This window comes from Globicephala melas, chromosome 2 (assembly GCF_963455315.2).
Source record: "Globicephala melas chromosome 2, mGloMel1.2, whole genome shotgun sequence".
Classification (NCBI taxonomy): Eukaryota; Metazoa; Chordata; class Mammalia; order Artiodactyla; family Delphinidae; genus Globicephala; species Globicephala melas.
Window position 1 is genome coordinate 140935076 of NC_083315.2, and position 20090 is coordinate 140955165.

Below are 20090 nucleotides of genomic sequence, written 5' to 3' on the forward strand. Positions count from 1 at the left end.
TACTGAAAGAATTTTTGAGGACGTTCTTGCATTTTATTTACCAAAGCAGCTTGAGGTATTAATCTTCTCTTCCCAAGCAGACTGTATAATTCCTGATACCTAAAAGCATATCTTTAGTTTCTTTTCAATTGCCCAAGGTGCCTAAACAGTGATAGATGAACATACATAAAAATAATACTGAAGACTGTAATAATCAGTTTAAGTACATAATTACTACTGGTTACTTTAATTCGTAAAGCCATGTTCAGATTCTAGCTCTTCTTCTGGATCCCACAGAAGACGTGGTGACCATAGGGTGACCATATGTCCCACCTTACCTAAGTCAATCTTGGTTTACACTTGTCCTGGCAGAATCATTAATAGTGTTACTTTGTACTCTCAAAAATGCACAAATTATGTAATAATACTATTGATCACGCATCTGTAAGGGGCTTCCCAGTAAATTCCAACATACAAAAAGTAATCTGTCTTTAGCAGTAAGTGAAAGCTTTGTGACAAAAGATGACCACAGAGTACAATGTTTACGTTGGATTACCTAAATATTACATTACTAATTGCTATTTCCTAAGACAGTTTATCTCTATATAAATTTGTCAACTCTGCCCTCTACTGTCTTAAAATAGAATTATGACATCATGCAGATAGCACTATTTTGGCTTCATTGATTGAAGCTGATTGTGTTGGTCCTGTTGATTACTTTAGACGGCTGGTCCTCAACTTTGCCTGTCACTATATTAGCTTTTAAAGATCTGCACTGCCTAAACCCCACCCCCAACCAATTAAATCAGAACCTTCGGTGATGAGACCCAAGTGTCAATTTTTTTAAGACTCCCCAGTTGCTACCAACATACAGTATAGGTTGATAAACATTACTTAGAATGTCAGATTAAATAGTCTATTGTGGCTCATTTAGTTTTTTGATTCCATAACCCAGATGATGCTATATTCCTAATCATGTCTGGAGAAGCCTTGGAGATCGGAAGAAAAAGATGAGCGTATCAGGACAAATCTATACCACGATTTGAAAAATGGCTTAAAAAAACATTCTAAGGGATTATGTCTTCCTTGGGTCTAAAAATATATTTTTTACTGATAACGATGACATATATGGAAAGTACCTGCTAGGAAATGAGTCTGTTCAGCCATCAGTTTTGTTGCCACAGCTCAGCCCTAATTTTCTGCTGCTGGAATTATCTGATGAAGAAGCTCCAAGATAGCCAAGAAAGTTGGATCAGAAGATAGGGGCAAATGAGGTAGAGCCCATGGTACTGAATGACTGCTTCCTTATTCCTGAACGTTCAGAGTTGTTAATGGAGTTTATCATATGGAAATGCACTGATGTGAAAGCCCAGGAAATCTGCTGGAGTAGAAGTTGCACTAATGAGAACATGACTAAATTAAGTCACTGGGGGGAAGTGAATCCCAAAGTAAATAAGAGAGAAAGGAGAAAGATACAGAAAAAAAGTCATTAATAATCAGCAAGAGAGAGATAGCTTTTGCAAAAAATTACAGAAGCAGGTTTTTAATAATAAGCTCAATGTTTACTTTCCACTTCCTTTTTCTAAAGTTCATCAGGAAAAGCTAATGATCTCGTGTTGAGATTGGCCCTTTTAGAAGAGGTTTTATTCCCCTTAAACTCTTAACCAAAACCGTGGGATGAGCCAGAAGTGTTGGCATGAGAAAAAAGGGATCATTTGGGAACTTTGATAGTGTGTGCCAGAGTAAAGATTCCTTGTGAAAACAGCAGAAGCCTCGTAATACTAAAAGGAGAGGAGAGGAAGATGCCTGTGACAGATGGTGAGGTCCTTGTACACCATGTCTGGGACTGCATTATTCAGTACTTCAATCCAGCCAAAGCAAGACACTTAGCATAAGTGAGGACAGTAGAGGTTTGGAAGAAGCATTAGGAATTATTCTAAGTGATTCTATCTGTGTTGGTTCTATTGTCTGTAGAACAACTACTGATACTTAAAAAAATTCTTTTGTAAGAAACGAATAGGGACAAAGTAAAAACATTTCCATAGATATATTAATTCATAAAAATGGTTCTTACTCTTTTCTCTGTAATAGACACCTGTGAATATGTGATGGAAGCTATGGACCCTCTCCCCAGAGAAAAATGAACATTTTTATACATAATTTTACATACAGTTCCATCCTAGTCTAAAAACCCTAGACATACAGATGGCCAACACGTACATGAAAAGATGCTCAACATCACCAATTATCAGAAAAGTGCAAATCAAAACCACAATGAGATATCACTCACATCTGTTACAACGGTTATTAGCAAAAAGACAAGAAATAACAAGTGTTGGTGAGGATGTAGAGAAAAGAGAACACTTGTGCTCTGTTGGTGGGAATGTAAATTGGTGTAGCCATATGAAAAGCAGTATGAAGATTCTTCAAAAAGTTAAAAATAGAACTACCATATGACCCAGCAATTTTGCTTTTTAGTACCACTGGATATTTATCCAAAGAAAATGAAAACACTAACTCAAAAAGATATTTGCACTCCCATGCACAATAGCCAAGATATGGAAACAATATAACAGTGTCCATCAATGGATGAATGGATAAAGAAATGTGGAGGGCTTCCCTGGTGGTGCAGTGGTTGAGACTCCGCCTGCCGATGCAGGGGACACAGGTTCATGCCCCGGTCCGGGAAGATCCCACATGCCGCGGAGTGGCTAGGCCCGTGAGCCATGGCCGCTGAGCCTGCACGTCCGGAGCCTGTGCTCTGCAACGGGAGAGACCACAACAGTGAGAGGCCTGCGTATCGCAAGAAAAAAAAAAAAGAAATGTGGAATATTTTTCAGCCATATAAAGAATGAAATCCATTTGTGACGATATGGATGGACCTTGACGACATTATGCTAAGTGAAATAAGTGAGACAAAGAAGATAACTACTGTATGATCTCATATATGTAATCTTAAAATAGAGAAACAGAAAAAACAAGATCATAGATACAGAGAACAAATTGGCTGCCAGAGGCGGAGGTAGGGGGTGGGACAAGTGGGTGAACGTGATCAAAAGGTACAAACTTTCAGTTATAAAGTAAATAAGTCCTGGGGATATAATGTACAGCATGGTGACTATAGTTAATAATACTGTTTTGCATATTTGAAAGTTGCTAAGAGAGTAGATCTTTTTTAATTTTTATTTTATTTTTGGCTGTATTGGGTCTTCATTGTTGTGTGTGGGCTTTCTCTAGTTGTGGCAAGTGGGGGCTACTCTTCGTTGTGGTGTGTAGGCTTCTCATTGCGGTGTCTTCTCTTGTTGCAGAGCATTGGCTCTAGGCGCGCAGGCTTCAGTAGTTGTGGCACATGGGCTCAGTAGTTGTGGCACACAGGCTTAGTTGCTCCTCGGCATGTGGGATCGCCCCGGACCAGGGCTCAAACCCGTGTCCCCTGCATTGGCAGGCGATTCTTAACCACTGTGCCACCAGGGAAGCCCCGAGAGTAGATCATAAAAGTTCTCATCACAAGAAAAACATTTGGGGGAGACCTTCAAGATGGTGGAGGAGTAGGACGTGGAGATCACCTTCTTCCCCACAAATACATCAGAAATACATCTACATGTGGAACAACTCCTACAGAATACCTACTGAACACTGGCAGGACACCTCAGACTTCCCAAAAGGCAAGAAACTCCCCAAGTATCTGGCCATGTGGCTGACAGGGTCTTGGTGCTCCGGCCAGGTGTCAGGCTTGTGCCTCTGAGGTGGGAGAGCCAAGTTCAGGACATTGGTCCACCAGAGACCTCCTGGCTCTCCATAATATCAAACAGTGAAAGTTCTCCCAGAGATTTCCATCTCAACGCTAAGACCCAGCTCCACTCAATGACCAGCAAGCTACAGTGCTGGACACCCTAAGCCAAACAACTAGCAAGACAGGAACACAACCCCACCCATTAGCAGAGAGGCTGCCTAAAATCATAATAAGGTCACAGACACCCCAAAACACACCAACGGACATGATCCTGCCCAACAGAAAGACAAGACCCAGCCTCATCCACCAGAACACAGGCACTAGTCCCCTCCACCAGGAAGCCTACACAACACACTAAACCAACCTTACCCACTGAGGGCAGACACCAAAAACAACGGGAACTACGAACCTGCAGCCTGCGAAAAGGAGACCCAAACACAGTAAGTTAAGCAAAATGAGAAGACAAAGAAACATACAGCAGATGAAGGAGCAAGGTAAAAACCCACCAGACCAAACAAATGAAGAGGAAATAGGCAGTCTACCTGAAAAATAATTCAGAGTAATGATAGTAAACATGATCCAAAATCTTGGAAACAGAATAGAGAAAATACAAGAAACGTTTAACAAGGACCTAGAAGAACTAAAGAGCAAACAAACAATGATGAGCAACACAATAAATGAAATTTAAAATTCTCTAGAAGGAACCAATAGCAGAATAACTGAGGCAGAAGAACGGATAAGTGACTTGGAAGATAAAATAGTGGAAATAACTACCACAGAGCAGAATAATAAAAGAATGAAAAGAATTGAGGACAGCCTCAGAGACCTCTGGGACAACATTAAACGCACCAACATTCGAATTATAGGGGTCCCAGAAGAAGAGAAAAGGAAAGGGTCTGAGAAAATATTTGAAGAGGTTATAGTTGAAAACTTCCCTAATATGAGAAAGGAAATAGATAATCAATCCAGGAAGTGCAGAGAGTCCCATACAGGATAAATTCAAGGAGAAACATGCTAAGACACACATTAATCAAACTATCAAAAATTAAATACAAAGAAAACATATTAAAAGAAGCAAGGGAAAAGCAACAAATAACATGGGAATCCCCATAACATTAACAGCTGATCCATCAGCAGAAACTCTGCAAGCCAGAAGGGGGGATAGGACATATTTACAGTGATGAAACGGAAAAACCTACAACCAAGAATACTCTACCCAGCAAGGATCTCATTCAGATTCAACAGAGAAATCAAAAGCTTTACAGACAAGCAAAAGCTAAGAGAATTCAGCACCCCAAAACCAGCTTTACAACAAATGCTAAGGGAACTTCTCTAGGCAGGAAACACAAGAGAAGGAAAAGACCTACAAAAACAAACCCAAAACAATTAAGAAAATGGTAATAGGAACATACATATCGATAACTCTCTTAAATGTAAATGTATTAAATGCTCCAACCAAAAGACATAGATTGGCTGAATGGATACAAGAACAAGACCTGTATGTATGCTGTCTATAGGAGAACCCACTTCAGACCTAGGGGCACATACAGACTGAAAGTGAGGGATGAAAAAAGATTCCATGCAAATGGAAATCAAAAGAAAGCTGGAGTAGCAATTCTCATATCAGACAAAATAGACTTTAAAATAAAGACTATTACAAGAGACAAAGAAGGACACTATATAATGATCAAGGAATCAATCCAAGAAGAAGATATAACAATTATAAATATATATGCACAGAACATAGGAGCACCTCAATACATAAGGCAAATGCTAACAGCCATAAAAGGGGAAATCGACAGTAACACAATCATAGTAGGGGACTTTAACCCCCCACTTTCACATATGGACAGATCATCCAAAAATAAATAAATAAGGAAACACAAGCTTTAAATGATACATTAAACAAGATGGACTTAATTGATATTTATAGGACATTCCATCCAAAAACAACAGAATACACTTTCTTCTCAAGTGCTCATGGAACATTCTCCAGGATAGATCATATCTTGGGTCACAAATCAAGCCTTGGTAAATTTAAGAAAATTGAAATCATATCTAGTGTCTTTTCGAACCACAACGCTATGAGACTAGATATCAATTACAGGAAAAAATCTGTAAAAAATACAAACACATGGAGGCTAAACAATACAGTACTAAATAACCAAGAGATCACTGAAGAAGTCAAAGACGAAATCAAAAAATACCTAGAAACAAATGACAATGAAAACATGATGACCCAAAACCTATAGGATGCAGCAAAAGCAGTTCTAAAAGGGAAGTTTATAGCAATACAATCCTACCTCGAGAAACAAGAAACATCTCAAGTAAACCACCTAACCTTACACCTACAGCAATTAGAGAAAGAAAAACAAAAAAACCCCCAAAGTTAGCAGAAGGAAAGAAATCATAAAGATCAGATCAGAAAGAAATGAAAAAGAAATGAAGGAAACAATAGCAAAGATCAATAGAACTAAATCTGGTTCTTTGAGAAGATAAGCAAAATTGATAAACCATTAGCCAGACTCATCAAGAAAAAAAGGGAGAAGACTCAAATCAATAGAATTAGAAATGAAAAAGGAGAAGTAACAACTGACACTGCAGAAATACAGAATATCATGAGAGATTACTACAAGCAACTCTATGCCAATAAAATGGACAACCTGGAAGAAATGGACAAATACTTAGAAAAGCACAACCTTCCAAGATTGAACCAGGAAGAAATAGAAAATATAAACAGACCAATCACAAGCACTGAAATTGAAACTGTGATTAAAAATCTTCCAACAGGGGCCTTCCCTGGTGGCGCAGTGGTTGAGAGTCTGCCTGCCGATGCAGGGGACACGGGTTCGTGCCCCAACCTGGGAAGATCCCACATGCCACAGAGCGGCTGGGCCTGTAAGCCATGGCTGCTGAGCCTGCACGTCCGGAGCCTGTGCTCCACAATGGAAGAGGCCACAGGAGTGAGAGGCCCGCGTACTGCCAAAAAAAAAAAAAAATCTTCCAACAAACAAAAGCCTAGGACCAGATGGATTCACAGGCGAATTCTATCAAACATTTAGAGAAGAGCTAACACCTATCCTTCTCAAACTCTTCCAAAATATAGCAGAGGGAGGAACCACTCCCAAACTCATTCTATGAGGCCACCATCACCCGGATACCAAAACCAGACAAGGATGTCACAAAGAAAGAAAACTACAGACCAATATCACTGATGAACATAGATGCAAAAATTCTCAACAAAATACTAGCAAACAGAATCCAGCAGCACATTAAAAGGATCATACATCATGATCAAGTGAGGTTTACCCCAGGAATGCAAGGATTCTTCAATATACACAAATCAATCATTGTAATACACCATATTAAAAAACTGAAGGAGAAAAACCATATGATTGTCTCAATAGACGCAGAAAAAGCTTTTGACAAAATTCAACACCCATTTATGATAAAAACCCTCCAGAAGGTAAGCGTAGAGGGAACTTACCTCAACATAATAAAGGCCATATATGACAAACCCACAGCCAACATCGTTCTCAGTTGTGAAAAACTGAAAGCATTTCCTCTAAGATCAGGAACAAGACAAGGTTGTCCACTTTCACCACTATTACTCAACATAGTTTTGGAAGTTTTAGCCACAGCAATCAGAGAAGAAAAAGAAATAAAAGGAATCCAAATCGGAAAAGAAGAAGTAAAGCTATCACTGTTTGCAGATGACATGATACTATACATAGAGAATCCTAAAGATGCTACCAGAAAACTACTAGAGCTGATCAATGAATTTGGTAAAGTAGCAGGATACAAAATTAATGCACAGAAATCGCTTGCATTCCTATACACTAATGATGAAAAATCTGAAAGAGAAATTAAGGAAACACTCCCATCTGCCGTTGTAACAAAAGAATAAAATACCTAGGAATAAACCTACCTAAGGAGACAAAGAACCTGTATGCAGAAAACTGTAAGACATTGATGAAAGTAATTAAAGATGATACAAACTGATGGAGAGATATACCATGTTCTTGGATTGGAAGAATCAATATTGTGAAAATGACTATACTACCCAAAGCAATCTACAGATTCAATGCAATCCCTATCAAACTACCAATGGCATTTTTCACAGAACTAGAACATAATATTTCACAATTTGTATGGAAACACAAGAGACCCCGCATAGCCAAAGCAATCTTGAGAAAGAAAAATGGAGCTGGAGGAATCAGGCTCCCTGACTTCAGACTATACTACAAAGCTACAGTAATCAAGACAGTATGGTAGTGGCACAAAACCAGAAAGATAGATCAATGGAACAGGATAGAAAGCCCAGAGATAAACCCACGCACCGCACCTATGGTCAACTAATCTATGACAAAGGAGGCAAGGATATACAATGGAGAAAATACAGCCTCTTCAATAAGTGGTGCTGGGAAAACTGGACAGCTACATGTAAAAGAATGAAATTAGAACACTCCCTAACACCATACACAAAAATAAACTCAAAACGGATGAAAGACCTAAATGTAAGGCCAGACACTATCAAACTCTTATAGGAAAACATAGGCAGAACACTATGACATAAATCACAGCAAGATCCTTTTTGACTCACCTCCTAGAGAAATGGAAATAAAAGCAAAAATAAACAAATGGGACCTAATGAAACTTCAAAGCTTTTGCACAGCAAAGGAAACCATAAACAAGACAAAAAGTCAACCCTTAGAATGGGAGAAATTATTTGCAAATGAAGCAACTGACAAAGGATTAATCTCCAAAATTTATAAGCAGCTCATGCAGCTCAATATCAGAAAAACAAACAACCCAATCCAAAAATGGGCAGAAGACCTGAACAGACATTTCTCCAAAGAAGATATACAGATTGGCAACAAACACATGAAAGAATGCTCAACATCACTAATCATTAGAGAAATGCAAATCAAAACTATAATGAGGTATCACCTCACACCAGTCAGAATGGCCATCGTCAAAAAATCTACAAACAATAAATGCTGGAGAGGGTGTGGAGAAGAGGGAACCCTCTTGCACTGTTGGTAGGAATGTAAATTGATACAGCCACTATGGAGAACAGTATGGAGGTTCCTTAAAAAACTACAAATAGAACTACCATACGACCCAGCAATCCCACTACTGGGCATATACCCTGAGAAATTCATAATTCAAAAAGAGTCATGTACCACAATGTTCATTGCAGCTCTATTTATAATAGCCAGGACATGGAAGCAACCTAAGTGTCCATCGACAGATGAATGGATAAAGAAGATGTGGCACATATGTACAATGGAATATTACTCAGCCATAAAAAGAAACAAAAAAGAAACAAAATTGAGTTATTTGTAGTGAGGTGGATGGACCTAGAGTCTGTCATACAGAGTGAAGTAAGTCAGAAAGAGAAAAACAAATACCATATGCTAACACATATATATGGAATTAAAAAAAAAAAAGGTTCTGAAGAACCTAAGGGCAGGACAGGAGTAAAGACGCAGACGTAGAGAATGGACTTGAGGATATGGGGAGGGGGAAGGGTAAGCTGGGACAAAGTGAGAGAGTGGCAAGGACATATATACACTACCAAATGTAAAATAGATAGCTAGTGGGAAGAAGCTGCATAGCACAGGGAGATAAGCTCAGTGCATTGTGAACACCTAGAGGGGTGGGATAGGGAGGATGGGAGGGAGATGCAAGAGGGAGGAGATATGGGGATATGTATAGCTGATATGTATATGTATAGCTGATTCACTTTGTTATAAAGCAGAAACTAACACACCATTGTAAAGCAATTATACTCCAGTAAAGATGTTAAATACATAAATAAAAAAATAAAAAATTTGGTAACTATGGTGACAGATTTTAACTAGACTTATTGTGGTGATCATTTCACAATATATACAAATATTGTTATACAAATATATATCAATATATATGATATTTGTATATATGTTTGTGTGATATGCAAATATCGAAACATTGTTATACCCCTGAAACTGATAGAATGTTATATGTCAATTATACCTCAATTTTAAACAAGAACATGATTTATAAAACAACCCTCTGCAAATGGATTTATCATTAAAATTATTATTTTAAAACATTTATCAAGAGCTATGTACATAAATCCTTAAGTTGAACATGACGTACACACTAGGTTAAACAATAGAAAGTTCCTCTGTCTATAATTAATAATTATAATCTTTATAATTTATTTATAATTCAACATATAATGTCATGGTAGCCATGTAAAGGACATGCAGTCGCTACATGAAAAATAAAAACATTTGCATCTTCATGGCGTCAGGTAAGGACATGCTGAGAGGTGGTGGGCAAAGGCAGAGTTATTTAAGGGTCCATGACCTCTTTTCAGTACAGTCAGGGAATTTTTTTTTTAATGTATTGAATGCCCCAAGTGCAAGGCATAGTACTAGACCCTGGAGAGGATCAAAGATGAGGACATATGACTTTTGTCCTCGGACTGCATTCACTCTCGTAGGGTGGAGATAGGAAAAGCACACAAACGACTCTAATGTAATGCAGACTCTGGTAAATGCCCTACACAAATTACAAACACAATATTTTGGGGAAGGGTTCAGATAGCAAGATCACATTGAACAGGACATGGAAAATGACCCCACACCTTCTTGTACCTTCCTCTCTGTGGGAAGCCCCTGTTGTTTTCACAGAGAAATTTACGTGGCCACTCCAGATAGAAAGACAAAGTGAGTCCCTCTTTTTCATGGCTGTAAATCAATTCGAATATAAGGAAATTGTGAATATTAAGACAGAAAGGGTAAGCCAATGCCATACTGTGGCTGGCTTTAAAAGCCAGGGTGAGGAGCCTGTACCTAATTCAGTTGACAATGGGAATTTGTTGAAGGCTTTTAAGCAAGGCACAGATAGGATCAGGACTGTGCTTTAGGAAATTAATCTGGCAGCGGTGCTTAGGAAAGCTGGAGTGGAGAGACAGAGACAGGTTATTATAGCAGTCAAGGTGAGAAGTATTGTGGACCTAGGATGGTGGCCGAGGAAGTAGAAAGCAGGATGGATGTCAGGCTGTGAAATTTGTAGGCCACTGAAGGTTTTTAACTGGGGGGTGATTGGGGGATTTAGAGAACCTCCCAAAAAACAAAACAAAACAAATCTCCTTGGTGTTTTAGAGCTATCCTCTCCTAACTTAAATGTCTGCCCCAGCTACAGATACATATAGTTTCTGCCTGAACAGAAAGGGGCCCCGTCTATGTGGAAGAGATCAGGTCCATTTTCATCACCTGTTGATGACTAACTGTTGAATTCTTACCAGTTCTCTTCCTATCTATATTTTCTTCCTCCCTTGCCCTAGTAAGCTTCTTGCTTGGAATTCAGAAGAAGAAAGGTACTATGAGCAGTTTTAAAATATCAGAATTTATTCTAAGCAAATAAAGTGCTATCTACAGTCTAACACAGAACATAAATTCCTTACCGTATTCTTTTAAAAAATCCTTCCTTAATCCGGGCTTATCCTTGAATTTTTGTCATATTTATTTCCTCCCTTTACTGCCAAATTTCTCACAAGATCAGCCTTCATTTATTATGTCCCTTGAATCATCAACTCTCATGCCTTAACCCTTATAACATGGAGCCCATTTCCACAATTACAATCAAATCATAAACTCCAAAGAACCATGTCATCCTCACCATCAAAAACTATGAATTTTCTCAGTCTTAGTCCTTCTTGACCTCCTCTTTGACCAACATTTGGTTCTGTAAATCAACCTCTCAAGCTTGAAACTTTCTTTTCCTTTGGTCCTCTTGACTACACACTGTTCTGTTTCCTTCCACCTCTGGGATCTCTATTCTGCAATCTTGACAAGTTGTATTCCTTCCTACTCTACAAAGTATAATTGCAACCCAAGTGATAATTTGGGCTGTCTGCTATTTCTGATCTTGAAGGAGAAAACTTTTTCATTCAATTATTCAACACTCCACAGGGTTCCTAAATCCATATCTCTAGCCGTCACTATCTATCTCAGTTCCAATCTAATACTTCCTGTTGGACATTTCCAAATGGATATCTCAAACTCATCATGTCTGGAGGAGAGCTCCTCTATCCCCTCCAAAAGCTAACTTCTCTCAACTCTGCCACATTCATCAATGATCCTATCATTTTCTCAGTACTCAGGTTCTAAATCTTGAGTCACTCTTGATTGTTCCCTCTCCTTGCATCATTACCCAGTTACCAACACACTATCAATCCTGTCTTTGCAAACTCTCTCAAATCCGTCTCCTCATATTCCTTTCTACTGCCGCCACTATATACTCTTATCACGTCTCTCTTGGGTGTTTCCAACACTTCTGAAACAAGTTCTTCTCCTTCTTTCTTCTCCTTTCAGTACACTGAACACGTTACTTGGGAATATTAAGCTTCCAAAACCATTTTGTTGTAGGTATTATTTCCTGCTCAAAACTCTTCAGTTAAATTCCAACCCACCACAGGATAAAACTTAAATTTCTTGATCTAGCATTTAATATTCTCCACAGTCTGTGTTTTGTTTGCTTCTATTCTTACCTCACACAAATCCTCTACACAAATTCCCTTCTCCAACTACAGCAATCTTCCAATTGCTCCCCAAATAAGACATATCCTTAGAGCCAACACTTGCACAACCCAGAGAGCACCATTCACAGAAACATAATGTGAATGGTATCCCCGGAATCTGGGCCATGGCTGTCTTTATTCCCACATCCATGGTGGTACCTTTGTTCTTGGTATTCTCCTGTAGAACGCTCTCTTCTTGCCTCTGCCCTAACTCTTCCTTCAAGGCCCAGCTCAGGTTCTGCCAGTTCCATGAACTCCCCACCAAGTTCCTTAGCCATAGATAATGACTCCCTCCCCTTAGTTCTTAGACCACTGGTCTATACACAATTTAATTTACCATCTAAACTGTGATGTTTGAGAGTTACAGGGGACACAATTACTCTGGAACAACAGGCATAAACTGGGACAAACTGAGGCATATGATCAGCTACTTATATATTACTCATTCGGCACTCAGTATGTGTCGTCTGGAAGGTTCTGTTTCTTTGTTAAAGTGAATGTATATATTTAAGTGTACATGCCTTATCTCCTCAAGACAGTAAATCCTCTGAGTAAAAATCACGTATTCTCCCTCTGTGTTCACCTGGTGCCTGGCCAGTGTCTCACATATAGTATACTCTAAAAATTGTTTGTTCATCATGATGATGTCTTCACTGTTATTTAGCAGTGAAACTTGGGCTAGGAGTGAACTGACAAAAGTTATAAATTCATCCAATTATGTTTCTGGCAGGAAGACAAAATTCTCTGTGACCCTAGAAAGATATATTTACATCAAAAAATTTCCTCAAGATTTTGGTGAGGGTTAGGTCACGGCCTCTGTCATACGATTCTGCCTTGTTGCCTGTTACTTAGGAATGTCCTTGCCCTCTATCTTGACAGCATCCTCTTTCCATTGCTCCGTCATGATGCCACACAGAAGAAAGCTGACAGCTCCAACCAGAGGCTTTATATAACTCACATCAAAGTAAAACCACATCTAAGAAGACGCTGCTGTGACTAACTAACCTGAAACCAAATATTTGGAAGTTTTGATTTGCTTGACTTGCTTTGCTTAATTAACATCTGCCTCCCGTTTAGCATCATCCCTGCTAAACTACCAATAACCAAAGGAGGAAAAGGAAGAAGGCCTAAGAACAGAAAAAGGCAGCAGGCAGTCATGATAGCTTAGGCTCCAAAAATAAACTAAAACACAAACTGAAAAATGAAAGACATGTGGGAAAGAAATAATTAGGACAGAATCATCTCTCAGGAGTAAATATGTAATGGAGAGTCATATTACCAAAGAGCATCAAGTCCAAATCACATGGAGGAGGGCTTCCATGGTGGCGCAGTGGTTGAGAGTCCGCCTGCCGATGCAGGGGACGCGGGTTCGTGCCCCGGTCCGGGAAGATCCCACATGACGCGGAGCGGCTGGGCCCGTGCGCCATGGCCGCTGAGCCTGCGCATCCGGAGCCTGTGCTCCGCAACGGGAGAGGCCACAACAGTGAGAGGCCCGCGTACCGCAAAAAAAAAAAAAAAAAATCACATGGGGGTATGGGGGCATATTGAAAATTTCCTGGAAGGAAAACCATTTCATTCAAACTACTGATGGTTTGGGGCTTACTAAAATGCCTCCTGCCAAGTAGGTGACCAGCATCAGGCAGCATTTATCTGTTTTTACACGGAATAATGCAAGGAAGTTTGCCCTGGATTACTTTTCTAAAACTTGGTTCTCAGAGAGATTTCATCTGTACGCCTTTGTCCTAGCATTTCCCCTTCTATCAGGTAGCAATCTCTCAGCCCCTCCTGACATCAGCAGTCTTAATAAACATAGTAATCTAACTAGGGAGTCTCTAAATGTTCTCCAGAGTTTGAGGAAGAGCTCTCTGGAAAAGATGACTCCCAAATATTCCCAGAGATGCCCTTCTTCCTTCTACTTAGGATATTTTTATACCTAGACCTCTCTGGGAGTATTGAATATATTACCTCTTAGAGTTCCCAAACCTTTCATTTCATTATCTCAAATAGAGTCACCATCTGTTTTGGAAAATTTAAGCCAGAAATAGGCAGCTAATGGCAGATGTGCTACTGAAATGTATTTCTCATCCCCTTTGTCCAATCATTTGGCTTCCTTTTCCCTTTCTCTCTCATTCCCCTCTTTCTGCTTGAGATTTTATTTATTCTATTCTCCCACACCATCTTTCCTCAGATATATTTAGGGCCTTTGATACCAGGCAGGGCCCAATACTGTTGATTTAAGCATTGATCTTCTTAGATGCAGAGTTCTATATTAGATAACTTCTTGAGAGTCCTTCTACCTCTGGGGTTCTCTGGGGCTTCAGTTAATTACGATACCTTGATTACTACCCACTTGCTCTTATATCTTTATTAGATTCTCTGGACTCATTTTCATCGATATAGCTAACATGTATTGAATACTTAGTACATATATCAGACCCTGTGCTAAGTAGATTATCTCCTTTAATTCACTCAGCAACTAGATGAGGTAGATGTATTCCCAGTTTGCAAATGAGGAAAAAGGCACAGAGAAGTTAAGTACCTTGCTCAATGTGACATAGATAATAAGCACCAGAGCTAGGATGTGAATCCACATCTGTATGTCTTCACACAACCACTTTGGTGGAAAACGTGATGCTGATATATAATTGGAAAAATGGTAAGCAATTTAAAAATTCAATACAGGGACTTCCCTGGTGGGCCAGTGGTTAAGACTCCACACTTCCACTGCAGGGGGCGAGGGTTTGATCCGTGGTCAGGGAACTAAGATCCCACATGCCGCGGAACACGGCCAAGAAATAAGAAAAAAAAATTTTTTATTACATGTTAACTTCCACCAGGGCTGCGTTATGCATAATTATAAAGTCAGCCGCCCCTGACTTAAGGGTTAAAACTTTATCCTTCACTTGAATGCTACCTACTTTATACACCAGCCTTCCAAACTTGTCTTCCCATTCCTCTGTATCTTTGCACATGTTGTTCCCCCGTCTAGAGAACACCCTGCCCAACAGCCACTAATGTCCACCAGTGCTTAAGTCTGATGAAATATCAACTCTTCTGGAAAATCTTTGCTGACACTGTGTCCCTTCTCACTCCAGCCTCTCCCATGTTGAAATGCTTGCCCTTTCTCTGGGCCCCAATAGCATCCCTAAGAGCAATTATGACACTATATTGTTAGAATTGGGATTTCTTTCCCCCCAGATTGTAAGCTGCTTGAAGGCAGGTAGGGAACGGGCACGCCAAATATTACATGAATTGAATCAAATTGAATCCCTGAGCTTTAATGTTATAATATTACTTCTTCCAGGTGTATTTACATTTTGAGCACCATGTAAAATTTTGTGATGGAAGATTCTTTGATGTAAGCATCTCAAGTATTAACTGAATTGGTGAGAAAGGACAAAGAAACCACACTGGTAGGAGAGTCACCTACTCCCTCCAACCCAAACCAACAAACCATTATGGATCAAATTACCCACAAAAGAAAAAGTAGTGTATAGAATCAATTGAAGTCAGAAAAGACATTGTTAAATCTCTAGGAATGAGGTGACTAACTGAACTCTAAATTTACAGATCATTTCCTAGAGAGCAATGAGGTGTTAAGTTGAATGATATTAGGGCAGTTTGTTCTCTTTGTTGAGGCATCTGTTCCTTAGGCAGAATCTTCCTTTTGGTGGGCACAGCATGTATATATGACTTAGCAATAAATTCTTGGTGAGTAATTGAAGAAGAGGATATTGGATTAAATTTTTTTTTGAACCAAAACTCCTTCTCCTAAAAAAAATATTTGTTTTTAAAATCTTTGAAAGCAAATGACCCGGAGTGAACACAGTGAAGTCTAAATGAGACAGGTGAAATGGTGGCTGCTTTGGGCCATGAAATTGGGAGTAAGGTGGTAGGATGGGTGAAACTGTGTGTTCAGCTTTTGCAACCAATCAAAAAACATTACTGAGTACCCACTATCTGTCAGGCATAATGCTAGGAGCTGGGAAACAGGCATCATTCTCAAGAAGCTCAGAGTCAAGTGGTGACTGTGCCTTCTATAATAGAAGAATGAATTAAGTGTGATTATAGGAAACTAATAGCCAGTCTTGGAAGAGGTGATGTTTGAACCATGTCTGAGAGACTGAATATAACTTCAACAGGCAGAGAAAGGGCCATTCTGGGCACAGGGAGCAGCACACAAAAAGCTCAAAAGGAGACTTGGAAGAATTTGGTACGGTAGGGCCATGAGAAGTTTGGGGAGGGAATTCCTTGGTGGTCCAGTGGTTAGGACTCTGAGCTTCCAATGGTGGGGGCCCGGGTTAGATTCCTGGTCAGGATCCCACAAGTGCAGCAAAAAAAAAAAAAAAAAGTTGGGGGAGGCTACAAATAGGAAATGTGTGATGACAAAGAATGGACAGCAAAAGGAGATGTGGGAAGTAGCAGGACATGAAGTGAGAGAAGTAGACTGGGACCAAATTTTAAAAGGTTTTGAATGTTGTAGTAAGGAACTTGGTCTTTATCCTGAAGGCAATAGGGAATCTCAGAGCTTTTAAAGTGATATGAGATTGATTCTATTACATTCTTGGCACTGTCTTACATAGTTGTTTAATAATATGCCTCACAGGACTTGCCTCATGGTGCAGTGGTGAAGAATCCGCCTGCCAATTCAGGGGACACGGGTTCGAGCCCTGGTCTGGGAAGATCCCTCATGCCGCAGAGCAACTAAGCCCGTGTGCCACAACTACTGAGCCCGCGTGCCTAGAGCCAGTGCTCTGCAACAAGAAAAGCCACCACATGAGAAGCACGCGCACCGCAGTGAAGAGTAGCCTCCACTCCCTGCAACTAGAAAAAGCCTGCGCGCAGCAGTGAAGACCCAGGGCAGCCAAAAATAAATAAATTTTTAAAAAATATATGCCTCAGTTCTCTCAGACTTTGGTATATACTTTCTCATTAATTCTCAAAGATGATTTTGTCAAGAGAAAAAAGTACAAGGAACCAGCAATAGGGTTGGGAATTGTTGATTAGGTATGAACCCAAAGTAGCACTTACAGAGAAGGCTCCTGCCTCTTTGTGCCTTTAGGTAACTTTCTGAGACTGGAGAAGCCTATCTAGCTCTTTCTAACTTCCTGGAGGAGGCTTTTTGCTCTCTCCCCATCTCCTGTGGTTTCCCTCCCTAGCACAATTCTTCCCCCACGGTGTCCTCTCCAACATGTTCCCTCAGTCTTTTCAAGTGCACCCAAACCACCTTGTACAAATTAGTCAAAGTACACGGTCTCATATTACCCAATTCAGCTAGACACAGATTCACACATTGGGCAGGCTATTAGTCATTACCAATCCCCTCTTCCTAATTTAATATCCTCTCTTCTACAACCTCGTGCTTATGGCCAGAGTTCTTTTTCTTGGCACCCTTGAGTCATATGTATATACTCATATATCTAAAACATTTGTGTATCATTTTATAAAGTAACCCTGTAGGGTAGTTATATTCATTATTTTCATTATTTTACAGACGAGAACACTGACGCCCAGCCAATAAGTAGACTTGCTTATGGTCCTACTTTTATTAAGATACAATTAGGACTGGAATCTAACATTTTAACTTTATTTAATTTATTTTTATTTTTTTAAGATTTTTTTTTTAATGTGGACTTTTTTTTTTTTTTTAAGTCTTTACTGAATTTGTTACAGTATTGCTTCTGTTTTATGTTTTGGTTTTTTGGCTACGAGGCATGTGGGATCTTAGCTCCCCAACCAGGGATCGAACCCGCACCCCCTGCATTGGAAGGCAAAGTCTTAACCACTGGACCACCAAGGAAGTCCCTAAAGTTTTAACTTTATATCATCATGTTATTTCCCAAGTATACCATGCAGCGTCTATGTACCCCTTCTCTATTCCAAGTCAAAATTAACCAAGCTTTTTGACTCCTGTGGATTTTGTGCCTGAATTTCCTGGAAGCAAACCCTCCCTCTGCTGGCCATTCTCCAGGACAAAATAGAAGCCTCTTGACTTCCCTTTCCTCACTCCCTCAGGTTCTCCGAACATTCCAAACTCCTTCACCTCTCAGAGTCGACATAGGTAGGAGAGAACAAAAGTCTGTTCTGAGTCTTACTATATTCTTGGGGCACACATTAGAAATAGAATAAGATAAAAGCATATCTAAGACCCTCTTACATTTTGATTATTAAATCCATCCCAATCCATGTAAGATTTGAGGGATAATATTTCCCCAAAGGCTACTACATCAGAGATTTTGACATAAATCATTAAAATTGCATATGGAAATGATCATTTGTATGTGAAAAAAAAAGTGAGGAGAGCTGAAGAAAACAGAATAAAATGAAACAGTAGCTATTCCATTGCTTTTTTTTTTTAACATCTTTATTGGAGTATAATTGCTTTACAATGGTGTGTTAGTTTCTACTGTATAACAAAGTGGATCAGCTATATTTATACATATATCCCTATATCCTCTCCCTCTTGCATCTCCCTCTCACTCTCCCTATCCCACCCCTCTAGGTGGCCACACAGCACCAAGCTGATCTCCCTGTGCAATGCAGCTGCTTCCCACTAGCTATCTATCTTACATTTGGTAGTGTATATATGTCAATGCTACTCTCTCACTTCATCCTATTCCCTTGTTTTTTAATGCCATGTATTTAAAAGCCAGAGTTTATAACCTGAATAGCTATGAGAACCATAAAGGGAAGAAAGTACAATTTGGCTACTGAACTGAAAAAAAAGAAGGCCAGCCCTGAACTTTCATAAGCTCTGTTGTACCTGCTTTCAGCCAGGCTCACGTGGGCTCACAGGGTCAACCCAGGATTGCTGCTAATTCATTCACCCCAGGCAGGTGAGGCCAGGTAAATACCACTCCTACTTCACCACTCCTACTTCACACTTTCCTCGAGACAATGGAAGGAATGACACATACCATTCCCTTCTGGGAATGACACTTACCCAGAGAACTTCACTGGGTGGATAGCGTTTAGCTCTTGAATTTTTGTGCCTATGAATAAGATGACCTTTTTATTCACTTGCTCATTTTAGTAACAAGATACTATATCACTCTGGGAAGGTAAAAACGATGCTGGTAAATATGTAGATTGCCTTTCATGCCTCAGAAAATTAAATCAGTTTATGCCAAAAACCTACTCTTTGAGATCTTTGACTGCAGCATAATTTTCTATTTGTTTAATTGTTAAAATTATACATGTTTTTTATTAGTGATGAGGCAGAAAGCTATACATCTCCCCCTTGTGGTTCCTGTTAGGGTCTGCCTTTCCATGTCCAATTTCTACCAGTTCCAAGCAATCCCAATAAAATGCTAAAATAATCCTCCTAAACCACAGTTCTGTTATTACTCTCCTGCTCAAACTCTCAGGGGCTCCCTGTTACATGCAGAGTAAAATCCAAACTCCTTGCATTTGTCCACCTGGAATTCGTATACTAAAACTCTCTGCTTTTTGAAATCCTACATATTCTTCAAGCCCTAAATTCCTCTTTCCCAATCCCTCACCTGGAAATAGTCTTTCCATTTTGTGCTCTTATAACACAATCTGCCAGTAATTATAGGTATTTGTGCTCATTTTATCTCTCAGACTCTATTGTGAAGATCTGGAGAGTAGGAAAGGACAAAGTCTTTCTCATCTTTCTGTTGTTGCCACCGTTCCTTGCAGTGAAGGCACTCAACAAATGTCTATAGAACTGAATAAAACAGATACAGTGGTTAGTAAAATTAAGTCTGCATTAGGCTTTAAAAACAGGTGACACAGGACTTCCTTGGTGGTGCAGTGGTTGGGAGTCCGCCTGCCAAT